This window comes from Elaeis guineensis, chromosome 11 (assembly GCF_000442705.2).
Source record: "Elaeis guineensis isolate ETL-2024a chromosome 11, EG11, whole genome shotgun sequence".
In the NCBI taxonomy this organism is placed as follows: Eukaryota; Viridiplantae; Streptophyta; class Magnoliopsida; order Arecales; family Arecaceae; genus Elaeis; species Elaeis guineensis.
In genome coordinates this window covers 6,769,313-6,791,860 of record NC_026003.2, presented here as the reverse complement: position 1 = coordinate 6,791,860, position 22,548 = coordinate 6,769,313, and the positions used below count along the sequence as shown (strand labels likewise).

Here is a 22,548-nt window from a genome sequence, read left to right as displayed (position 1 = left end):
CTCCCCCGTAATGCCAAATCCATAGGCATAATTCCAAGCTTCTTGTGTAGAAATTCGAATTGATCTGTAGCCAGTCCTTTAGTGAAGATATCAACCAACTGAGGCTTGGTAGACACAGAAAGAAGATCAACATTGCCATCAACTATCTTCTCCTTGATGAAGTGGTGATGCACCTCAATATGCTTAGTCTGAGTATGGAACATCAGATTCTTTGCAAGTTGAATGGTACTTTGATTGTCACAGCAGATAGGCACAGCATAGTTAGTGTCTTAATCTAAATACCAAACAATCGCACTAGCCAAGTAGATTCCTGTATAGCGATGGCAGTAGCTTTATATTCCATATCTGTAGATGAGAGAGTAATAGTTGATTGTCGCTTGCTACACAGAAGATAATATCAGGTCTAAGAGCAAAAGTGAATCCACTAGTTGATCGATGAGTGTCGATGTCACCAACATAATCAGAATCCAAAAATCAACCATTTTAGCAATATATCTCAGGATGCGAAGAACTGCATTGAGATGAGGTTGCCTTGGATTTTACATGAAGTAGCTAACAACACCCACTGCATAGGAGATATCCGACCTAGTGAGAGTCAAGTAGATCAGACTTCCCATAATCTGTCGGTACATGGTGAGGTCATTCAGGAGCTTGCCTTGGTCATTACTCAGCTTCAAATTTGCTTTCATTGGAGTCCTCATGTGCTTGCAGTTAAAAAGCCCATATTTCTCCAAGAGATCAATAGCATATTTTCTTTGGCATATAAAGTACCAATTTTTCACTTTAAATACTTCAATATCAAGAAAATAATTTAATTCACCAAGCTTCTTCATGTCAAAGTGAACAGCAAGCTGAGCACGAACATTATGAATCTCTTCTACATCATCACCAGTGACAATCAAGTCATCGACATAAAGATAAACTACCACCATACCTTTGTTTGTGTGCTTAACAAAGAGACTTGAATCTGCTGTAGAGAGAGAAAAAATCACAAAATAAAAGATACTCAGCAATTTTTCCATACCATGCATGAGGTGCCTGCTTCAAATCGTATAATACTTTCTTCAATTTGCAGACATAGTATAGGTGAGATGGATCAAAGAATCCAGGAGGTTAATTCATATAGATTTCTTTATCAAGATCACTATATAAAAAAGTATTTTTCACATCAAGTTGCCACAAAAAACCATCCCTTACTAGCTGTCAGAGAGACAAGCAATTTAACTATAGTTAATTTTGCAACAGGACTAAATATTTTATCAAAGTTAATCCCATACTTTTGAGAAAAACCATGAGCTACAAGTCTAGCCTTGTAGCATTCAACAGAGCCATCGCTCCTTTTTATCCTATACACCCACTTGCAGGAGATTAGAGAAGCACCATCAGGTAGGGGAACTAAGTCCTAAGTCTCATTCTTGTTTAAGGCTGAGATTTCTTCTTTCATGGCATTTTGCCAAATAGCAACATCCTTTGCTTCATCAAATGACTTAGGTTCCTGCTTATCAATAATAGTAGTAGCAAAACAATAAGCAAAGGAAGAGTAATCGCAGTCTCCATACTTTTCTACTAGCTTTTTATTTCTCTTGCTCCTTTCATTTGGAGCCTCTGGTTCTTCAAAAAATAGTCTGACACCTGCATCTTCAGTAGTAATTTGTCTCTACTTGTCAGAAGTAAAATTATGAACACCAGACTTCCATGAACTCTTTTGAGAGGAAGAAGGCGTAGGTGTTTGTGGCTAAGGAGAAGAAGTAGATCTCTACTGAGGTGAACGAGATAGCTAACAATAATTCTACACATCATCTTTAGCATCAACTGGATCAGAATCATCAGGAATGATCATTGAAGTAATAGACTTCTTATCGGAGGTAGACCAAGAAGAGCTTTCATCAAAAATGACATGTTTAGAAGTATAACCCCTCATGGTATCAGGGTTAATGCATTTCTATCCTTTTCTTGCATCATCATAACCAAGAAAAAATACATCTAACAGACTTCCTATCCAGTTTACTAGAAAAAATATGATAATCATGTACATAACATACTGACCCAAATATCCGAAGGTGAGATATATCGAGCTTCTTTCTCGGAACAATTTCTTAAAGGGAGTAATGTCACCAATGCTTTTCAATCGAGTTCTGTTGATAACATAAACAACAGTACGGGTGCACTCAGCCCCAATACTTGTGGTTAACATTCTTTGGCATGAAGTATGCTACGAATAGTCTCAAGGATATGCCTGTTCTTTCTCTCGCCACCCAATTTTGCTCAGGGGTATGTGGACAAGTCAGCTATCTGTGAATACCACACCTAGACAAATAATTAGAGAATTTTCTTGGGATATATTCTCTACCACCATCAGTTCTTAAGCAAGAGATATTTAGTTTAAAACAAACTTTCAACCTCTTCTTTAAACTGACATAATTTATGAAAAACTTCTGACTTTTCTATAATGAAATATACCCACGTATACCGAGTAAAGTCATCAATAAAAATTAAGGCATAATTCATACCAGTACATGAAGGCACACTGAGTCTTTTAGTTAGATCTGAGTGAATTAATTTAAGAGGTTGAGAAGCTCTGCTTCTACTTTCTTCGAATGGCAACTTGTGCATTTTGCCATATTGACATCCTGCACATATAGTTTCTTTGTTCACCTTCATTTGAAGAAGACCAAGAACCAGATTTTGCCTGGCATCTCACCAAGTCTATCATAATTGATGTGCGCCAGTCTGGCATGCCATAGATTAGTAGTATCATGCTTAAAATTATTATTAACATAAGAATCACCAGCAGATAAGATATATAACTTGTCTATTTTTCTCCTTTCAATAACAATAGTGCCAGAAGCACTAACACCAGAGAAGATTCTCACTGTATCTGGCTCAAACAGAATAGAGTAACCTTTATCTGTTATTTAAAAAATGAAATAAGGTTCTTCTTCATACCAGAAACATAATAAACATCACTAATAGAGAGAGATGAGCCACAAGAAGAAGTAAGAGATAAGCCTCTAATACTTTCAATAGGATAAAGTGAGTCATCAGCAGTAACAATAATATCAGAACCAGAGTATTCATGAACAGAATCAAGAGAATCCTTTGAGCCAGTCAGATGATTAGAGCATCCAAAATCAAGAATCCAATCATGATCAAATCAATAGAAGTTTGAGGAGAAGTAAAAATACTAGTAAACTATAGAATTAGTAAGTGCCCAAGATTGGCCAACATCTCTCTTGTTAACAGAGCTAGAAGAAGCAATATTAGATTGGTTTGAGTTTAACTTTACAATCTTTCCTTATGTGACCATATTTGCCACATCTATTGCAGTTTTCATTGAATTTATAGCTTCTCTTCTGATTAGAATTCTGATTTTGATTATCCTTAGGCTTATCAAACTTCTTAGGCTTATTCTTAGAACTCTGATTACCAGAATACAAAACTTCTTCTTTAGATGAAGAAACACCCATATTACTCATTTGGAAAATCAAAGACTCTTGATTAATAAGTAGGTTCTCCAACTAAATCAGAGAAGGGGTTTTAGCCCAATCAGAAATAGCAGTAACAAAAGAAGAATACTTCTTATTTAATCCATGGAATAATAAACAACGGCGCATATTATCATCAAACTTAGAAACCGGATCAACAGTAGACAGTTCATCAAACAACTTCTTCCCTTTAAGAAAATACTGAGAAATAGATAGAGTACCTTGCTTGAGACCAGCAATTTCATTTTTTCAAGAACTGGATCCTTGCTTTGTTGCTCTGAGAATGTAGAGAAAAAAGAATATCCCAAGCTTTCTTGGATTCATCCACCTCATTGATTTGAAGGAAGTTTTCTTCATCAACAGTGATTTTGAGACAAAATAATACCTTCCCAGCCTTTTGTCTCCACTTTCTTCTAACATTAGCATTAGGATTCTCAGCAGTAGCTTGAGGCATCACAGCCTCAGATCCATTGATAATGTCCTAAAGATCCTGGCCATCCAGAAGGACTGAATACAAGATTTTTAAAGGGAATAGTTTGACCCATTCAATTTTGGAATTCTAGATAAAGCAGATGAAGTAGAATCCAGCATCACTTCAGCACAGTCTCTACACGAAGCTCTCACATCCGACAAAAGAGATTTTCTTTTGACTTCTCAAGTACCCTCTGCAGCACCTCTGCTTCCTTGATACATGCCTAAACCTGGCTCTGATACCATGTTAAAAAATTGCCCACAAGTTGTAATATAAAAAATGGGAGATGGCGATAAACTACTCGCACTAGAGCTTGGCTTGTCTTTTATTTATATAATAAAATAGAATAAACTAACTGCACAATCCAACAACTTGGATAAACTTTCACATACTCCAACAATCTCCAAAATAACTCAAGTTTATCCTACGTACTAACTAGCCATCATAATCTTCGATAACAGACTCCAGTAAATTAAACTAATCTAAATTAAAATCAAACTAGCAACTTGAACTATCCCAACAAATTAAAATGGACAACATATTTGACATTATCTTCAATAGCATTTTGATTGGGTGAGTGGAGATGATAGGATCGGGGAGCATCAAGGACGTCGCAATGGCTTCATCATCTAATGGGGTGCGAAAGGCGGGATATGGAGGGGCTAGGATTTTTAACTCTTCTTGCTTTGGCCTCTCATTTGCTCTCTGGGATGATCGGATGAGTTATTTTATTTTTTATTTTTTTTTTTAAAATTCTCATTTTGATTTGGCTTTTTGAGTTGCTGGATCATATCATCATTATGTTGCTGATAGAATCGAGAAATTTGAAAAAAATTGAAAACTCAATTTAGTTTTATGGCAATTTAGGCTCTGAGAAGCTTCTCATTTAAGAAAGTTGGGATCTTTGCACTCAAATTGATGTTTTTCTGATATATTCCGAAGTTGGTTTGTCATTTTATTTTTAGAATGTTGGATTTTGTCATTACGAGCTTGCTTGCATAGAAAATATTGAAAGATACTGAAAGCTTTGTTTAATTTTACAACAATCTACACTTACTGGATCATCTCCCTGTAGGGAGGTAGTGATCTTCTATCTATGAGTTGATTAAATTAAATCTTTTTTCTAACTAGTTATATGTCTAGTAGTCTGGATTCTCAATTTATATGTTTCTCCGTTGAACAAAGTTGCAAGCTGTCTGGATAACAATTGTTATATTTTTGAAACTCTCAAAGGTATTGGTGTTGATTTTTTTTTTGGTGTGTGTGTATGTGTGTGTGTGTCATCCATGTGCCATGCATGCATGAGAGCATGAGTCTAAATTTGCTTGATTAATTCCAAAAAAATTACACCTTAACTAGATGGCATATTTATATTTGGTTTCTGGGATAATGTATGATTGATCAAGTAAATTCTATGTAAAGGCAATTGAGTTGGCTTTTCCATCAATCTCATGTCTTGTCTAACAATTTCTGCACATCATTGTCATTCTAAAGATTTGATTATGTTGGTTTTGCATCCTAAGTTATCGATTCATATTGAAAAGATAAGTTTTAAGAGCTTCGAGATTTGAAACGACTATGGGCTTTGATTTCATTTTCAAAAGAAAAAAAAATGGTAGATGCAGAAGCAATATTTGTGTGCACAAAATGGAGAGTAAAGCTTTTCGAAGGAATGATGAAGGCTGCAGGAAGCTTAGTATTGTCCAATGTGATACATTGCCCTTATTGACTTCTTTTGATGATGAATGAAGTGGAGAAGATTAAGATGGGACATTGCAAATTGATTTAGGTGCCAGCAGCAGCTCACCTACAACAGCTACTGTTAGTCGATCATCAAACCCTTCGGGCAGGTTCTCTCATTTTGATTTTTTCTCAGATGAAATTAAGTTTAGTTTAAATAGAGCTGTCAGTTTGGGGTCATCAAGGGCCAACTCTCTCTTCTTAGCTGGTCTCTCCATTCCAAATAATGATGCAGGTGATAGGGCTATTATTTATATTGATAATTCTCTAAATAATGTAAATGCTACTCATGAGAGTGCTATTGTGGAAAATAATTCTTTCCAAGATGTAGTTAGAAATAATGAAAGGATTGAGGCTACATTTAGTTGATATTCTAATAGGAATCATCTAGAATCTAAAAATGTTGAATTGATGTATTCTAATAGAGGCTTGGACCACAAAAATCTTTAGAAGGTGGTTTGCAGTTTAGTCGAGCACTTGGCATTGGATGGCTTCATGATAGGGTTATTCAAAGAGCTTCACTATCTAAGGGATTATTTGGTCTTGTCCATCTAGAGGATAGGTCTGCTGGGTCTATGGGGCATGCTAATGGGAGACGACTTTTGGGTGGTACAAAAAGATCACAATCTTTTTCCATCAAGAACAATAAAGTGCTGTGACATCTATCAAGTAGTCACCCTGACCCAATCACTCGCACTTTAGGCATGAATGCTGCTCATGCCTTAGAAACTTCATAGCCAAGAGAAATCAGTAATCATGATTTACTGGAATACAGGTCAGCATTCCTTGAAAGGAGAAGGAGAATAAGATCTTGGGTAAAGTTAACGGGGTTTATTTTCTACTTTCATGTGTATGTTACATTTCCATGAAACATTAATTCTTTTAGCAGGTGAGGGTCCTTCAGCGATTGGATAGCAGGTTTAAAAGTTTATCAGATCATGACAGATTATGTATATTATCTAGTCAACATCGAATAGGCCGTTGCACATGTAAAACAAACAATAAAACTGTCAATCCTAATGATCATACTAGTGCTAGAGCTGGCATATCAAGAATTATCATATTAGTAGAAGCACTTTTTGAGGTATAATAAATTTTTTTGAGAATTGTTAGTATAATATTTCTTGGTTCATGCTTTACAGCTTGGTTAAAGTTAATTTACTTTTTCAACCATTTTACATAGGTTTAGGATGAAATTCATCAACAGTCTATAGTTCTCTCATCTCGGTCATCTTTTTCCTCCAATGGATCTATTCCTGCTCCAAAAGAGGTAGTAGAATGTATGTCAATAAAAGTACACATGAAGCCACATAAACACCAAATTGATGAGGCTACATAGCAAGTAGTTCTTTGACTTGAGACTTGCATTCTTTTCCCACTCAAGCTGTCATATTTTCTACTTTGTTAGAAGGCCTGGATTTGATATTTGCTCTTTCATTAATCGAACTTATTTAGATGATAACCTCTCTATCTTGTAAAAACATAACTGAAATGTATTACTCATCAGTAAAGTATGCATACATTTGATAAGACTAATGGTTACAAATCATCATTCATAATTCACATTTATCAAATTTTCATCACATTTTTGATATGTTTCAAGTCAAATATATAAATGATTTTGAAATGTTTACACAATGTTACTTGTCTAATAAGAAAATTGTATATGGCTATGAAATTTATTATTGTGTTTGTGCATCTATGTGTACACATGTCAGTTTGCTATTTAACTAAAATAACATAAAATTTTATGAATTAGTAATGATGCTAGGATATCATTGAGTTGCAATGCATATTAAGTATGAGAGTCGTGATTGTTGGAAATTATCAATAAGACATACTAGATTAACACAATTAAATGGTATTATCTTACATATAAATCAAATTTTAGAACCTATAGCTCTTGCCGTTCTACATCACTATTTCTAAGATAAACTCTATTGGATATAAAATACCCTCAGTTGAAGTTCTTAACAGGATTGACCCTCCCGAGACTCCTCCGGCTTTCGACCGCAGATGGTATCTCCCCGGACTTCTCCAACAGCCGGATTCCTGCAGTGCTGACCGAATTCCCCCGACGGACGAACTCCCACTACACCACCCGAGCTCCTTCAACATGAGTTCCCCAGTTATCTATTAAACTGCCCCAAGCGCTCACTAAGCTCCACCGACAGCCGACTTTCTACGACTATCAGCTGCTCCCAGAATCCCTTCCAGACTTCTTCCAGCCAGGTTCAACTCTAATCCGAACTACTCCAGACTCCGCCAGCGGCTGAACTTCTCCAACGGTAGATTCCTACAACTACCAGATCTCAGCCCGGACTCCTACGGGAGCCGGATCTCATCCCCGACCTCGACTGCGGAAAGGCTTCGACCGGACTCCTACGGGAGCCGGACTCCGTCCTCGACCCCGATTGCTGGTAAACTTCGTCCGGACTCCTACGGGAGTCGGACTTCATCCCTGACTTTGATTGCAGGTTGACTCAGTCCGGACTCCTACAGGAGCCGGATCTCGTCCCCGACCTCGACTGCGAAAAGGCTTCGCCCGGACTCCTACGGGAACCGGGCTCCATCCTCGACCCCAATTGCTGGTAAACTTCGTCCGGACTCCTAAGGGAGCCGGACTTCATCCCTGACTTTGATTGCAGGTTGACTCAGCTCGGACTCCTACGGGAGCCGGATCTCTCCCCGACCTCGACTGCGGAAAGGCTTCGCCCGGACTCCTACGGGAGCCGGACTCTGTCCTCGATCCCGATTGCTGGTAAACTTCGTCCGGACTCCTAAGGGAGCCGGACTTCATCCCTGACTTTGATTGCAGGTTGACTCAGCCCGGACTCCTACGGGAGCCGAATCTCATCCCCGACCTCGACTGTGGAAAGGCTTCGCCCGGACTCCTACGGGAGCCGGGCTCCGTCCTCGACCCCGATTGCTGGTAAACTTCGTCCGGACTCCTACGGGAGCCGGACTTCATCCCTGACTTTGATTGCAGGTTGACTCAGCCCGGACTCCTATCGGAGCCGGATCTCGTCCCCGACCTCGACTGCGGAAAGGCTTCGCCCGGACTCCTACGGGAGTCGGGCTTCATCCTCGACCCCGATTGCTGGTAAACTTCGTCCGGACTCCTACGGGAGCCGGATTTCATCCCTGACTTTGATTGCAGGTTGACTCAGCCCAGACTCCTATTGGAGCCGGATCTCGTCCCCGACCTCGACTGCGGAAAGGCTTCGCCCGGACTCCTACGGGAGCCGGGCTCCGTCCTCGACCCCGATTGCTGGTAAACTTCGTCCGGACTCCTACGGGAGCCGGACCTCATCCCTGACTTTGATTGCAGGTTGACTTAGCCCGGACTCCTATGGGAGCCGGATCTCGTCCCCGACCTCGACTGCGGAAAGGCTTCGCCCAGACTCCTACGGGAGCCGGGCTCCGTCCTCGACCCCGATTGCTGGTAAACTTCGTCCGGACTCCTACGGGAACTGGACTTCATCCCTGACTTTGATTGCAGGTAGACTCAGCCTGGACTCCTTCGGGAGCCGGACCTCATCCCCGACTTCAACTGAAGGAAGACTCCATCCGGACTCCCGCGAGAGCCAGACTCCAAGCTCCTCTCAGGCGGGTGGCTAGCCACCTCTCTCTGCCAAACACCCCAGCCAAACTCCGATCGATAGACCTGGACCTCCTGGCAGGCCACAGCAACAGCCACGACTCTGCTCCACCTCCTGCGACGGATTTCACGCGGCTCCATCACTCCCTGGCAGGCCGCAGCAACAGCCACGACTCTGCTCCACCTCCTGCGACAGATTCTATGCGGCTCCATCACTCCCTGACAGGCTATAATAATGGCCACGATCCTGCTCCACTTCCTGCGACGGATACCACGCGATTCTTCCATTCTCTGGCAAGTCGCGACAATGGACGCCGCTCCGCTCCCTGTGGCAGACTCCACGTGGCACGCCCCGGTGACAGCCAGGGTCCACTCTACTACTCTCTGCAACAAACTCCTCCTGACTCTGGACGGCCCACTGCCAGACGGTTACAGACATCGCTATCAGTTTGTTGCCCCCTCCGCCTATAAAAGGGGGACCCCAGATACGTTGTTCTCCAAGCTCTATTTTCTATCCCAAAACTCTGTTAAAATTTTCGTTCGAGCACTCCATTCTTGTTGAGGCAGAGAACTGACTTGAGCATCGGAGGTTTTGCCGGAGCAACCCCACCTCCGATTTAGACTTCTTTTGCAGGTCCCGGTGGTGACCGCGACCCCCACAACTCCAGCTTCTCCGACGCAAGCGGATTTTTGCACCAACAGGATTGACACCAGAGGAAGGGCTGTGTCTTTGCAGTACCCTTGTTCTTAAAGGAGCGCTCAACAGGACCGCCTCTGGTCATCTTCTCCGACGTCCACTCCTCCTTTCCCCACTTGATCTTCGCCTGATGCCTCCCCGCAAGGCATCCACACGGCGATCCACGGCCTTCGCGGCCAGATCTCAGGCTCCGGCCTCACCTCTAGTCTTCCAGCCTCTACCTCCTCCTCCGGCAACGGTGGTTGGCACAGAGTAATTTGACCTACTGGTGCAGCAGGTCAGAGGCCTCACTGAAGCTGTGCAGGCCATGCAACAGCAGCAGCAACTACAGGCATCGGTGCGGTCGGAAAGAGCGTCGCCAGAACTCCAAAATCCGACGGCGGGACGGGCCACTTGGGCCAGCCGTCCAGTCTTTCCCGGAAAGATGAATCCAAGGGTGGAAAGCTCCCAATCCGACCACAACTCCACCCCTGGAAGATCTCTACCCCCATTCTGTCAGAGGACCCTCGAGACCCGTAGTCACGAGGATTTTCTGGATCAGAGGCTCCAGGAGATGAACCGACGGATCGAGGAACTCCGCCACACTCCCCCCGCTTATGGTGAGGATATTTATACTGACCCTCCCTTTTCTCAAATGATCATGCAGGAACCAATCCCGCCAAACTTCAAACTCCCCCAGTTTGAAAGCTACGACGGGACTTCGGACCCGGTTGATCATCTGGGGGCCTTCCGGATGATGATGCTGCTTCATGGCGCACCCGACGCCATTCTATGCCAAGCCTTCCCATCCACCTTGAAGGAAACGATGAGAAATTGGTACTCGACGCTGAAGCCGGGTACCATCTTTTCCTTCGATCAGATAAGCCATCAATTTGTGGCCCATTTTGTTAGCAGCCGGCGCCCTCGAAAGGGTTCGGAGTCCCTCATCAATATCAAGCAGAGAGAGGGGGAGTCCATTCGGGTCTACATCAACCATTTCAATGTCGCAGCGCTGGAGGTCCAGAATTTGGACCAATCGGTAGCAATGGCCGCTCTGAAGGGCGGCCTTCAGAAGAATGACCTTTTGTTCTCCCTGGAGAAGAAGTACCCCAGGGACTTTGCTGATCTGTTGGCTCGGGCCGAAGGGTATGCCCGAGCGGAAGAATCCTTCAAAATGAAGGATGAGGAGACTGCAAGAGAACGGCAGGCGGGAGACTCGAGTAAGCCCGCAGTCGAAAAAGGGGAGAGAGAAGCTCGGCCACATTCTCGAACTCCTTCTAGGCACAAGCATGTCCATACTCCTCCCCGGGTACGTAGGCAGAGAAGTCCGAACCGCAGAGTTCGGCGGGGTTCTCCACCGGAAAGATTCTGCAACTACGCCCCCCTCAATGCCTCGAAGACCCAGGTACTGATGGAGGTCAGAGAGCAGCTCCCTAGGCCAGAGAGGATGCACACACACCCTGGGAAGCGCAACCCCAACAAGTTCTGTCTCTACCATCGTGACCACGGCCACGACACGAAGGAATGCATCCAGCTCCGAGACGAGATCGAGGAGCTCATCCGGCGAGGTTGACTCGATAGGTTCATTTGACGCCGGCCTGAGGGTAGAGAAGATCGGCCAAGGGCCCTGCCGCAACCTGAACCGCCAAGGAGGGAGGAGCAGCCCGGAGATCGGCCTCCAATCGGGACCATCGACTCCATCACCGGAGGGCCTCAAGGAGGAGCAGACCTTCCACGATCATGAAACTCAACAAACCTGTAAATGTACTACTCACGACTTTGCTTTGAACCAAAATTTTTTCGACTTTGCATGTCTTTCCCTTTCGGCATGGATTTGTTACGATTGGGGATAACCCCTTCAAACAATTAAAACAAGGTCATGTTAGGAACAGGAGGAGAACCTCGTCCTAACATGAGCAAAATGAAAGTCCGATTATTTTAAGATCAGATCGGGGGAGAGGCCCATATAACGGCCCTTGAGTGCCCCCATGGTCATGTTAGGAACAGGAGGAGAACCTCGTCCTAACATAAGCAAAATGAAAGTCCGATTATTTTAAGATCGGATCGGGGGAGAGGCCCATATAACGACCCTTGGATGCCCCCTGGGCCATGTTGGGGACGGGAAGAGAACCTTGTCCTAACCTAGGCAAAGTCGAAGGCCCAGTTCTTTTAGACCGGATGGGGGGAGAGGCCCTACAACGTCCTTACGCACCCCCACAGCCATGTTAGGGACAGGAGGAGAACCTCGCCCTAACATGAGCAAAGTTAAAGGCCCGGTTCTTTTAGACCGGATGGGGGGAGAGGCCCTACAACACCCTTACGTACCCCCACAGCCATGTTAGGGACAAGAGGAGAACCTCGGCCTTACATGAGCAAAGTCAAAGACCCGATTCTTTCAGATCGGATGGGGGGAGAGGCCCTACAACGCCCTTATGCACCCCCATAGCCATGTTAGGGACAGGAGGAGGACCTCGCCCTAACGTGAGCAAAGTCGAAGACCCGGTTCTTTAGGCCGGATAGGGGGAGATGCCCTACAACGCCCTAATGTGCCCCCACAGCCATGTTAGGAACAGGAGGAAACCTCATCCTAACACGAGCAAAGTCGAATATCCAATTTTTTTAGACAGGATGGGGGGAGAGGCCCTCACAACGACCTTTTTGTGCCCCCACAGCCCCGTCGGAAACAGAAGGAGAACCTCGTCCTAACCTGAGCTGAGATCGACTACGTCAAGGGCAGAAGGAGGGCCTCGTCCTGATAATGACAAAAACCTGATCACCCAACATGATCGGATAAAGGGAAAAGTCCCCTCAATGGCACCTCCACACCTCTACGCGACCCCGCGAAAAGCAGGGGGAGGACCCTCACCCGAAAAGGAGAGAAAAATTAAGAAGAAAAGCGACGAATTACACCGGCAATAGACGAAAAATAAACCACACCAAAGACCCAGGGAACCTCATCTCAACAAAGATGGGAAGTTCCTACCAAACACCCCTGACCTCTAAGAAGGCTTTCGACACAGGCCAAGAAAATAATGACCCCTTCGAGGTAATGCGGAGTTCGGACCATCGAGCTCGAGCCTATGGCCATGGACGATCAGAAAAGCAAATCAGCGTGGCGACGATTGGGCACCTCCAAATGACATCGACGTCAGACAAGTCAAAATACAAAAGAAGTTCGGCGGACGATAATTTAATACAACACGCGAACGAGGTAACACAAAATCCTCTTTTCATTTCATTCACAAAATATACATTACAAAGCCCAGCAAGCTAAAGAAAGAAAAGCAAAACGACAAGAACAAGGCGAAACAACAGAAGAAAAAATATATACATAGGAAGACGGAAAGGCAAAAAGAGCCCTAAGGGGGCCCGGCTTCCTCCGACCTCAGACTTTCGGCTTCGACCCTCGTCAGGGAATCCCTCAAACGTCCGACTTCTACTTCCAATTCTCTCTCTCTCATTAATATCTCCATGTATCTTCGATGATATCGCTGGCTTTCGCTCTCCGCCTCTCGATGCCTTTTTCTCAGGACCTCGGATTCTGCCTCCGCATCCTTGACGGCCTACTGCTCGCATGCCAACTGGATCTTCAATTGCTGCAGCTCGACCATCCTCCCCCAAGGGTGATAGAAAGCTCTTTTGTAGTTCTTCTCAGGGATTGGAGTTCGCTGGAATCCTGAGAGGAAGCGAGCTGAGCCCTGCCAGCTAGCTGCCCTTGAAGGCGGGCAACCTCATCGGTCGCCATCCGGAGCCTCTCCTTGTATTCGTCCACCTACTTGCGCCAGCCAGCCCGGTACTCATCGTAGCTCGCCTCGGCATCCTGGAACTGCTGCTGGTGGTCGGAGACCTTCTTCGACCACTCCCGGTCGCTGTCGGCCCGAGTCAAAAGTCGGGATGAACTTTCCTCCAGCTGGCCAATCCTCTCCCGGGCAGCTGACAGCTCCATCCTGAGGAAACTGATTTTGGTGGCTTGAGCCCAAATTTGATCGCTGGCATGCTTCTTGCATTCCTCAAGCTCCTTTTCAAAGTTCGCCTTCCTCCGACTGTACTCCATGATCCCCTTCACGTGGAGATTTCGAAAGTAGGTGGCCTCCGCGGTGGCTTCGGAATGACTCTCCCTCCACCTGCGAAGCTCGCCTTCCGTCTTCTTCGACCTTTTTGTTAGATGGAGGACTTCCTTCTTCAGCCGCTGGATTGTAGACTTCAGCGAAATCCCCTGAGGCAAGGGAAGCGCTTCGGCGGGACGCTGCCATCGGGAGGTCAACGCGTTAAAATGCAGCTCATTACAAAGAAGTAGAAGAAAAAAAAAGAAAAAGAAGAGAAGAAAAGAAGAAAAGTCCCCCAAAAGGAGGAGACCAATTTTATTGACTGAACGTTTCTTGAAGACAAAAGAAAGAAGAAAAATGACAATAAAGGAAGAATACAAAGTTAGAGGTCTTGGACCTCTGGATCAACGGAGGGACTCGGCACCTCTGGGGTGGACCGCGGCGGCTGCAGCGGTGGTGGAGGGTCTGGCTTCATCCTTGGATGCCTCGTCCAAGAAGCTGAGGTCGAGCTCGGGGAATTTCACGACCATCTTCTCCTGGCAGAGCTCGAACCCTTTATTGAATGCGGCTTGGCCAAACTCAACTTTCAACTTCTTCATTTCGGTGGAAGTCTTGAACTCCTCCACCGCTTGACTCCTGGCCTCCGAGACCAAGGTCGGGATCTGTTCTGCCATGTTGGCAACCTCGGCCTCCGCCCTCCTCACCATCTCCTCCAGGTCGGCCTTTTGTTCTGCCAAGGTCTGTCTCTCTCTCTCAAGCACCTCTCGGAGACCGGCCACCTCGAGGGCCATTTCCTTAAGGCAGGTAGCCTCAGCCTGCTGACCTTCCACCGCCTTGTTTGTCGTCTCGATGTTGGTGAGGAGTTGATGCTCGAGCTGCAAGGGCAACAGGAGAGCCAGAATGAGAGCTGGGAAGTTAATTAAATGAAGAAGCAAAAGGAAAAAGGAGGACGAATCTACTTACCTCGAGGAAGGCCCCCAGCGAGTCCCAGACTCGTTGTGTAGGATCGACGCGAACGATTCTCTGGATGACTTCGGGCAGCGAGCACCCATCTACCAACTTTTTTATTAGATCTCTGTCACTAAAGGGATCATCCCCCTGCTCCTCTTCAGAGTCGCGGGACTCTTCAGTGGCAGCCCGGCGACTGCCGACCCGGCAGGCCAAGGTCTTCCTCCTCTTCCTCCTCTCACCCCCTGGCACCTCCTCAGGATGGGTCTCCGAAGCGGAGACCTCGGTAGGAGAACTCAAACCCCTCGGGGAAGCCCGGGTGGCGGGACGCTCAGTATCTGGAAGGACGTCGGCAACTGAGGTCGCCCGAGCTGGTGCGGTCGAACTCGTCCCCTCCACTCTGGCCCTCTTCGCCGGCCCGGAGGCCGCGGTGTCCTTTCTTTTGAGAGCCTTCAGGCCCCTGGCAAGCATCTGTGCTTCTTCGGCGTCCATGCCTAAAAAAAAAAAAAGAAAAGAAAAAGAAGGCGTGAAAAAGAAGAAAAGAAGAGAGGTAAAAAAAAAAAGGAGAGAGATGAAATACTGGCGGGATCCAGGGGGCTCAGACCGATGTTGAACAGAAACTGCTCCTTCAGGAGGTTGGGGAGAGAAGGAGTTGGATATTTGAGGAGTTTCTAGGAGGCTTGATGGTCGTCTCCCCCCAGGCTGGGCGTCCGACGGACAGAGTCCCTCAGGGAGCCCCAAGGGGGCAACTCTAGCCTCAAGGTCGGGCATCGAACATAAAGAAACTTCCCCTTCCAGTTATGGATAGAAGAAGGAGCACCCTTCAGTAACCCCTTCCTACCAAACTGAGGAGAGAAGTACCATCAATCCTTCACCGAGGGATGACGCTTGAAGGTGTAGAAGTATCTAAACAAGGAAAGGGTGGGCTGGACTTCGACTACATGACAAAAAGAGAGGAACCATATCAAAAACCTAAATGAGTTCGGTGCAACCGAAGCCAGAGAAATGTCCAAGAATCGAACAAGGGCAATGACGAAAGGCGGCAGAGGAAGCCGGAGTCCGACACGGAAGGCCTTCTGGTATAGGCAGAAGCAGTCTGGGGGAGGGGCACTAGCCCGGTCGGACGGGCCAAGAAGTTCCAGTTCGTACTCCGGAGGAACCCCATACTGAACTCTTATCAGTTGGAGTTCGTCCGGAGTCAGAGAACATGGAATGGCATCCGGTGCAAAAATCGAACGAGGTTCGGCTCTACCTACCGGTTCATCAACCGCCTGAGGACTCTGGGAGACCGATACAGACGAACTCCTAGAGCCGCTAGAAGAAGAACACCTGGAAGACATCTATAGTCACACGAAGATCACTTACAGAGGTGAAATCCCTAAAAATCAGAGAAAATCATGGATAAGGTCCCGGGGGACTGAGGCGTAGAGCAAGAGGAAGAAAGATCGAACGACAAAAGGAAGAACAAAAAGAGGAAGGAGTTCCGAGACTAACCTAGATGATTCGAAGAAGTATGAAGGTGCGCAAAGGGGGACGGCTCGAGGAACGCCTAAGGTTGGGAAGGGCATTGAGAAAAATCGAAGTTCTCAGGAAGAAGAAGGATGCCAGAACGAGACCGTCGGATAGAGCAGGACTCTTGGAGGAGGGGTGCGGGTTTAAATAGGCCCTGAGATCTGGCATAATGATGATTGCGAATCCCCTCTGACTGGTCTCTTTTCGCCGTGTGTCCCACTCACCACAACGGGCGGTTAAAAAGTGGCAGACGGCTGACAGTGCCTTTATTGCACCACGCCTCGAGCACCGTTTCACTGCTGGTTCCAAAAGGGCCTCTTCGGATCGCCTCGATTTGAAAAGACTCCAGCGCACGTGCATTAAATGCCAAAATATCTGAGGACGATCGCGCGCGGACATCGAGGGAGCAACTTCGGCTGTGGCAATCTTTCTGTACTTTCTTCATTCAAAATTCGAACTCGGAAGTAGGAGGACTGGTGTTGGATATAAAATACCCTCAGTCGAAGTTCTTAACAGGATTGACCCTCCCGTGACTCCTCCGACTTTCGATCGCAGATGGTATCTCCCCGGACTTCTCCAACGGCCGGATTCCCGCAGTGCGGACCGAATTCCCCCGACGGACGAACTCCCACTACACCACCCGAGCTCCTTCAACATGAGTTCCCCCAGTTATCTATTAAACTGTCCCAAGCGCTCACTAAGCTCCGCCGACAGCAGACTTTCTACGACTATCAGCTGCTCCCCGAATCCCTTCCAGACTTCTTCCAGCCAGGTTCAACTCCAATCCGAACTATTCCGGACTCCGCCAACAGCTGAACTTCTCCAACAGTAGATTCCTGCAACTACCAGATCTCAGCCCGGACTCCTACGGGAGCCGGATCTCGTCCCCGACCTCGACTGTGGAAAGGCTTCGCCTGGACTCCTATGGGAGCCGGGCTCCGTCCTCGACCCCGATTGCTGGTAAACTTCGTCCGGACTCCTACAGGAGCCGGACTTCATCCCTGACTTTGATTGCAGGTTGACTCAGCCCGGACTCCTATGGGAGTCAGATCTCGTCCCCGACCTTGACTGCGAAAAGGCTTCGCCCGGACTCCTACGAGAGCCGGGCTCCGTCCTCGACCCCGATTGCTGGTAAACTTCATCCGGACTCCTAAGGGAGTCGGACTTCATCCCTGACTTTGATTGCAGGTTGACTCAGCTCGGACTCCTACGGGAGCCGGATCTCATCCCCGACCTCGACTGTGGAAAGGCTTCACCCAGACTCCTACGGGAACCGGGCTCCGTCCTCGACCCCGATTGCTGGTAAACTTCGTCCGGACTCCTAAGGGAGCCAGACTTCATCCCTGACTTTGATTGTAGGTTGACTCAGCCCGGACTCCTCAGGAGCCGGATCTCATCCCCGACCTCGACTGCGGAAAGGCTTCGCCCGGACTCCTACGGGAGCCGGGCTCCGTCCTCGACCCCGATTGCTGGTAAACTTCGTCCGGACTCCTACGGGAGCCAGACTTCATCCCTGACTTTGATTGCAGGTTGACTCAGCCCGAACTCCTACGGGAGCCAGATCTCATCCCCGACCTCGACTGCAGAAAGGCTTTGCCCGGACTCCTACGGGAGCCAGGCTCCGTCCTCGACCCCGATTGCTGGTAAACTTCGTCCGGACTCCTACAGGAGTCGGACTTCATCCCTGACTTTGATTGCAGGTTGACTTAGACCGGATTCCTACGGGAGCCAGATTTTGTCCCCGACCTCGACTGTGGAAAGGCTTCGCCCGGACTCCTACGGGAGTCGGGCTCCATCCTCGACCCCGATTGCTGGTAAACTTCGTCCGGACTCCTACGGGAGCCGGACTTCATCCCTGACTTTGATTGTAGGTAGACTCAATCCGGACTCCTTCGGGAGCCAGACCTCGTCCCTGACTTCAACTGAAGGAAGACTCCATCCAGACTCCCGCGAGAGCCGGACTCCAAGCTCCTCTCAGGTGGGTGGCTAGCCACCTCTCTCAGCCAAACACCCCAGCCAAACTCCGACCGATAGACTTGGACCTCTTGGCAGGCCGCAGCAACAGCCACGACTCTGCTCCACCTTCTGCAATGGATTCCACGCGGCTCCATCACTCCTTGGCAGGCCACAGCAACAATACGACTCTGCTCCACCTCCTGCGACAGATTTCACACGGCTCCATCACTCCCTGGCAGGCCATAATAATGGCCACGATCCTGCTCCACTTCCTGCGACGGATACCGCGCGATTCTTTCATTCTTTGACAAGTCGCGACAACGGACGCCGCTCCGCTCCCTGTGGCAGACTCCACGTGGCACGTCCCGGTGATAGCCACGGGTCCACTCCACTACTCTCTGCAACAAACTCCTCCTGACTCTGGGCGGCCCACTGCCAGACGGTTACAGACATCGCTATCAGTTTGTTGTCCCCTCCACCTATAAAAGGGGGATCCCAGATACGTTGTTCTCCAAGCTCTATTTTCTATCCCAAAATTTTGCTAAAATTTTCGTTCGAACACTCCATTCTTGTTGAGGCAGAGAACTGACTTGAGCGTCAAAGGATCTTGCCGGAGCAACCCCACCTCCGGTTTAGACTTCTTTTGCAGGTCCCGACGGCGACCGCGACCCCCACAACTCCAGCTTCTCCGACGCAAGCGGATTTTTGCACCAACAAACTCAAAGGTCATCTTTTAAACATAGCATTTAGTGAACATAATTTGGTTAAATTGCTTTGTATAAATTAATGAGATTTGATAATTACTTTAACAAGATAGTGTTGTTATATTTTTATTCAAAATTTGGATGATGCTAATATACAATAAAATTTTGAACTTTATGATATTAAATATTTTAGCAGATGAGCCTTGGTAAAAAAATAAAGCTACTCCATTGTGACCTAGAGGTCACTTGTTAGAAATATGGAAGTAGCCTCTCTGCATATAGGATAAGACTGCATAAATTTGACCTTCCCGAGGCCTCATACTGAGAGGAGTCTCATGCATTGAGCTGATCTTTTTCTATGATATTAAATATTGTATCAGTTAATTAATCTTTGAGTTACATATCACTTGATACAATATGTTTTATATGGTGCTTGTCATTATAGTTACTCCTCTCAGCTAATTAATGCTCATTATGGATTAATAACTGACTTGGAGCATCATGATTCTTTATCAAAATCTATAGCATCAAGCTCTATTGTGTGAGTAGTCTAATTTTTATGTTATTGTATCAGAATAGGTTACTGGTTGAATTCTTTTTCTATATTTTCGTTTGTTGTTTCAGTATATAGAGTCTATTTATGAAAAAGATAAGAAGTTAGTTTATTGGTAGGGACTCTGATTTTTATGTTATTCTATGAGTCTAATTTTTACATTATTCTATAGGAATCATTTACTATTTTGAATCTTTTTTCTACGCTTTCCTTTGTTGTTGTAGAGTCTATCTACAAAGAAGATAAGAAGTTAATTTATTAGTGGAGAGTGTTAGTTGTTAGACCCACATTAGCCAAATGCCATCAAGAACATTATCCACATACTTTCTCTTATTTTCTAAGATTGTCATTGTTCAAGTCTAGTGATCATAAGGACTTGTTAATGAATATTACAAAAGAAAAAAATATGATAGCTCTATTGGCCAGAGAGGATACAAATTTTTGATAGCTACAGATACTACATAATCATTTGGAGATGGAATGAAGACAGTTGTATCCAAAGGTGGCCAATGCATCTCGAGGAATGTTAGAAAAGCATCCATGGCCAGGCGAGAAGAAAGAAACTATGCTTGTTGCTAGTTTGGTCAGCTAGCATCCTTGAAAATAATATATATTCATTTGCGATGCTTTCATGTATCCTCCCTCTCTTGACCTACATTTTCTCTCTTTGACGTTTATTTCCCCTATTTAACTTATAGTTTTGGAAAAAATTTCTACAATTTACTTTCTATTAAGACTAGGTGTGAAATCTAAATCAGCAAAGCCCTTACATGCGATTATGATCTACAAAGATTGGATCAATTGGTGTCAAAGCAATGATTTCCGCTTATAGAGCACCACATCTGAATTAGGCTCAAATTGGTTTAAGTGATAAGATTTGTAGGTTCTATGATCATATATCGAAAAAAGATTGAACTATAATAATTTTTTTAGGAATAGAAAATGCAGTTATCAAGCTAGTTTTCCTTTATATACTATTTACTTGTGATATGACTTGCATTTGCTTTTAATAATTGGTTTTATCCATTTGGTAGAGTATGCTAGATTCTAATTGCAATTTTTCCTCGTGTTTTATGATTACTTTAGAAATCTTTTTTTTCATACAACTTAGAAGTCTTTTCATTCATAATTTGTTATTGTTGGATTTTCTGTATTTGCTTCTCTAAACTTAGTAGGCATCACCTTGGGTTTCATTTGGTTGACAAATGTTATATTTGCCTTGTGGAGTATGAAGAAGAAGATTGCATCCGAATACTACCCTATAATCATGAATTTCACCAAACTTGTATAGATAAGTTGTTAAAAGAGATTCATAGGTATCATTTAATCTGATCGACTATTCACCTTGCAATTACATGGTCTTCTATTTACGGATTTCATAATTACTTCTGCTATTATTGTATGATTAATGGTAACCTTTTAAACTAGATTTAGATAATTCATTATTTATAACTTGAGGATACTCCTTTTTTTCCTTTTTTTTTGTAATTCTTTAGCATGATTCCTTTTAGCAGATTCTGTTCTAGTTGTGTTACCAACTATTCCTTCTAGTGCTTATTGAACCTCATTAGATTGTTTTCATCCTTCAGTTTAACCACTCATCCATAGCTATATTATTTTTCTTTTTAGGTTTTTTTCTTTTTCAGCCATGGTAAATTTGATAAATGCAAGAAGTGCTTTTCATCTGCATATATCAAACACATTGTAAATTGCTCATGATTTATGAGAAGTTCCAACCCAATTATCATCAATTTAAAAAAAAGGCTCAAGCATCTTTTGCTTTATGTTTCCAACTTTGATCCAAAATATATTATGCTTCTTTTAGTTTCATAAACCTCTATATCTTCTAAGTGGATAATTAGCAAGCTCTAGCGGTTTGTGCTATGGTATGATTTCATCTGTTGGGTGCCAATTTACAAAACTTTGTATATTTATATGTGCTTGTTGTTTCTTGCATTGGATCTAAAGTTTAATCTATTGTGCAATTGTAATCACAATTATTATACCTAGTTAGCTTTTTGGCTAACTAGTGAAGTTGTGAAATCCTATTATATTATAAGCTTTTTGTGATCATGATGTTACAAATCCTTACACAAGAATTGAAGAAGTATCTCCTACACATGTTTTTTTTAAATTGCTTTTGGCTTCTCCAGCCCTAAGAACCTTCGTATGCAAGTATATTTGCTCAAATGTGAAGATTTGTTTTGTTGTTGTTGTAGGGTCTGTCCACTTTGTCGTACAAATGTCTGTAGATTAGATACATCAAGCACAGAGAAGCTCAATTGAAGCAGATCTGTGAAATGTCCTACACTGAATAGTTCTGCTCTGCTCTATGCATCATGGGACCTTCACATGCAAGTATATTTGCTCAGATATGAAGATTTATTTTGTTATTGCTATAGAGTATGTCCACTTTGTCGTGAAAATGTCTGGAGATCGGACACATCAAGCATAGAGAAGCTCAATTGAAGCAGATTTATGAAATATCCCGTAGTGATCAGTTCTGCTCTACTCCATGCATCATGGGATTGGTGGATTTTTCTACCTCCTTCAAGGAACTGAAGCAGATTGCATTGTGTTATTAGATTGCAACCTTTTAGCTTTGGGTTCCCATGGTCTTTCCTCATATAATTATTCAATTCTTAATTTTATGAATAGCCACTATCCTAATTAATTAAAAGCTTTGCAATGCAAAGAGAGACCATGAGATTTTTTGATTATTTGAAGTAGGAAAATTTTATTACTATCTTTCAGTGAAAATTTCTCTATATTGTGATCTGATTACTGATTTCTTCTACTAGTTGCAGGTGATGACAGCCAATTAGTTTCTCTTTTATTGCAGATTATGCAGCCTA

The 22,548-nt window shown here is 44.7% G+C and overlaps 1 pseudogene; it reads left to right on the top strand.

Moving 5' to 3' along the window:
- Positions 1-5,604: 5,604 nt before the first annotated feature.
- On the top strand, positions 5,605-21,979 carry LOC105053552 (uncharacterized; annotated as a pseudogene).
- Positions 21,980-22,548: the final 569 nt, after the last annotated feature.